We start from the raw sequence: 4,075 nt of genomic DNA on the forward strand, positions 1-4,075 counted from the left end.
GTCAAAGGATCGCCATAAATTATCTAAATGTTACTGTTTGACAGCCTTCGGCATGCTCAAGGAACCATTGATTTTATGAAATTCCCTCTACAGAAGATAAACACGGCCTTTAAAAACTCTTAAGAGTGTTCATTTCGTGATCCGCATACTTTTGAGACTTTTCCTAGAAATTAGAGAAAATGCTGCTCTGCTCTGTTTGGATTTAATTTGCACCATTAGTGGCTTCGGTGAGTTACGTGCATGCTAAAATGCGGTCACAGGAGAAAACATACTGATGTTAATGTTTGATATCACTGAAGTGCTCAGTGGAAACATTTTGCAGTCATGTACCGCAACACAGTGGTGAGCAATGTCCACCCACTGCACATTGAGCAATCCCATCAGACCTTGCTTACAGCCCCAGCCCTTTCACCTTTCATATGCTTGTGAATTCGCACCACTTGTCGCCACCTGTCCAATTATAATGCAGAAAAGGAAGAAGACACATGACCTGGACAACCTCAGGGCCCCTTTTTAGTGACATGTACTAATCCAGCATCCTGCTGAGGAGTCATTAGATACTCTCGGCCTCGTGGGAGCAACTGCACTGCTCTTAACTTTGGACCATTTTCTGACCTTGAGAGCTGGGGTGTGTACCTTACAGGGGCCAGTTTTGACTTCTGACCTTCTGCTTTTATAGGCCAAGCTGAGTTAAAGAAGTGTTGAGGTGACACTTTGAGTTTTAAAAGCAGGAGATGAAACCAGGAAAACCTCAATTCTCATTTTGGCTTGGAAATTCACCAATGTACATACTGCAAGTTGTAGCATTGCCAATTAAAGTATTCTTCTTCTTAAAAAGCATTTAATAACAGCTACTGTATCTCTACACAACTAAAAAGCTTCCAAAAGACATGTTACCAAAGTCCAGTCAGCTACGTACCAAATCAATATTTAAGACAGGCATGATTCCAACGCAAAAGGTAAATCCAATTGTTCAGCAACATCAGATTGTTGTGGCAAAAAAAAAAAAAAAAAGAAGAAGAAACAAAAAAGTTAATAAAGTATTATTTTGCCCAATGTTTGTGTTCCAATGCTTTTTAACTTGAACGGCAAGGCTTCCTGTGTCAGCCACTTCCAGTTATTTTAGCTGTACAAAAAGTTTCTGTAATTTTGCTTGATTTTGCAAACCTTTGCAAAATTTATCCAACCACCAAACCAACGCAAAACAAACACCAATTTATCATGTTCCTTAAATTTGTATTATTGTAATTAAATACTGGTTTGTAGTGCACATAGTTTTACAGTGTTATTCTTTTAGTTTACCTTTAGCGACTAATGAATCTGAAGGCTTGCAAAGTCACAGAAAATAGCTTACTTTAGCTTTTAAAGATGAGATTGGGATCAATTGCGTGACAGTTTATGCTATTTGAGTTGCGGCCTATATAGTGTTCCAAATCAGCCAACAGTATGCCTTAGAAGATCACTGAAACAATGAGCCGCATGTATTTTCCTACGGACAGTGGATCGGCATCGATTTCTACAGAAGTTATTTACTAATAAGACTGCCGAACTTTTGAATTTTCAGAAATCTGAGACACAGATTCCTCTATGTGGCATAGGGGGAAATTTTCCAGAATCCATTCTCATTCTTGTAACCATAAATAATATAGTGGTACAATAGACACTGATTTTTTTTTTTTTTTCCTTTTTTAAAGCAAATTATATGTTTTATTTCCAAGGATTAATGATGCTTATTGGGGAGCAGTCACCATGTCAAACACTTTGGTCATTACAAGCAGGGTGACGAATGAAGTTTAATTTAAAGCCTTACCAAAACTTTTGAAGAACTACGAGGTAGAGCCGCAGACTGGAAACAGCCATGGAAGTGAAGTCAGCCAAGAAGAATGCATGAGATCTGGAGGTCCACCACATGAAAAGATCTCCCAGGGTTTAGTAGAGAACTTTTCCCTGAACACAGCCTCTTACAGTTTTAAGATGCTGACACAAAACCAACAAACTTCAACATCTCTTATTTCACATGTATGAAATGACTACAAACAATTCACTTTTTCTCTCACTAGAGAGTGCTTTAAAGAATTATATTATGAATTAATAAATTAGTCACATAACCTCACATGTAATAACATATTCTTCATATTTAGGCTGCTTTAAATGCTGTATTTGTATCTGACAAAGTTCCAATGCCTAGATGAATTCCAGGAAATGGAATGATTATAGAACACACATTTTCCATCTAACATACAAATGCTGCCGTCAGAGACATTTTAAAGCCATCAAAGGCATGGAAACCTCCATGTGGGAAAAGGCTTAGAAAATCCGTACACTCTCAGCATGATTCCTTCAGTGCTGAGCCTGTTCTCTCAGCAGGTAGATCTATTCCATCCAGTCACCTTCCCCAAAAGACCACTCAAACTTTCCCCACTGTGAGCCATAAACCTGCTACGCTACCCCTCAGAGCCCTGCCTCTGTGATGCAAGAGAGCTTTACACCCACATTAAAGGGATAATAATTAGACTTTTGTCATTTACTCAACCTCAACCTAGACCCGTTGACATTTTTCAAGTCTTTTTGCACACCTAATTGCAGCCAAAAAGATTTACTAAGCAAATTGACTGCTTCTTGTATCCAATCAAATTAGGGTTTTGTTGATCAGTATACTCTGAACTTATGGTTGAACCAATGGTTCATTTGCTGAGCTATTCTTTACAGTATATTGTTATTAGAATCAGTGTTATTTTTGTATTATTTATATACTATAAAAATATTTTTTGAATTTTAAATGTAGTTTTTTTTTACTATTTCGGTTTATTTTCATTGTTTTTCCAGTTAGTAATTTTAGCACTTCAACTTCAACTTATTTCATTATAGTTGCCAACATTTCTCATTCTCATCTATATTTTATTCTATTTCAGCTTTATTTCAATTAACAAAAAATGTTCTCAATAGTTGCGGTTAATAATAATAACCCTGATAAGAAACGTAGGAAATATTAACTGTGCAGGAAAATAATGTACATATTCGACATACAGCACATTACTATATCCAATCAGGCACGCTTTATTTGAATCATATTTTTTAAGGTCACTGCAAAAAAGACGACCCAAAAAGTAGTTATTGCCTTTTATTTTTCTAAGCATTACGGCAGTTCCTTCGGGTTGATTTGCAGGTTGACATTGGCATCAGGTGCAATACTTAAAGGAGCCTGTGGAACAGCAAGAAAAAAAATTCTGCTAAGAAAAATCAGCAGTTTTTGGGCTCCAGAAGGATGTCTGACTCTGTTTTCTCAAGTGGGTCAAAGTGTTCTTTGTACATCCCTAAATGGTAACATGAGCCCCAGCATAGGGGATGTCTTTAGCACTGCTGAGATGATGGGAAATCAGTGTGTTACAGGGGAAACAGACTGAGAGGAAGCCTCTCTGCCTGGATGATGTAACAGGACTCTCTAATACAGCACATGATTAAACTGCAGTTTATCTGTCTTGTACACAATAAATATGACGAAAGAACACACACTACACCTCACATGATTACATGCAGCCACAATGAATGATATAAAATGCATCCTAATTGGGCTAATCTGGTCAAAAATGCTGCTGTTTGACATAAAACAATATTTTGAGGGTATAATCAAACAAAATGTACTATGTACTAAAAAACTGATACTTGTGCCTGGCATTAGCAACAATGGTCAACCTTATAATCACTGAAAAGTATGCTGAGTATCAATACAGATTAAATTCAGTTAATTTTGGATTTAAATTTGATTCCATTTCAATAAATATTAATTTCACGAATTATGCCTATTGTGCTTACAAATTAAAGAAATTCATGTTTGTGAATCAGACAACACTGGTCTTTCAGTATGTTTGTTTTTGCGTTAAGAGAACTGAAGAGAAAGACATTTTGTGCAGTTGTGATGCAGTCTCTCACTGCATCAAATTCAATACAGACTGCAAACTCACATTCACAACTAAGGGAAAATATTACTTCTTTTAACATGGTGCTGAAGATGCAAAAGATTAGCAAGTAGCAAGCAACATGGCGCTAACTATGAAATTAAGTGGCCAGGTTAGCT

The sequence above is a fragment of the Scardinius erythrophthalmus genome (genome assembly GCF_964197995.2).
Source record: "Scardinius erythrophthalmus genome assembly, chromosome: 5".
Taxonomy (NCBI): domain Eukaryota; kingdom Metazoa; phylum Chordata; class Actinopteri; order Cypriniformes; family Leuciscidae; genus Scardinius; species Scardinius erythrophthalmus.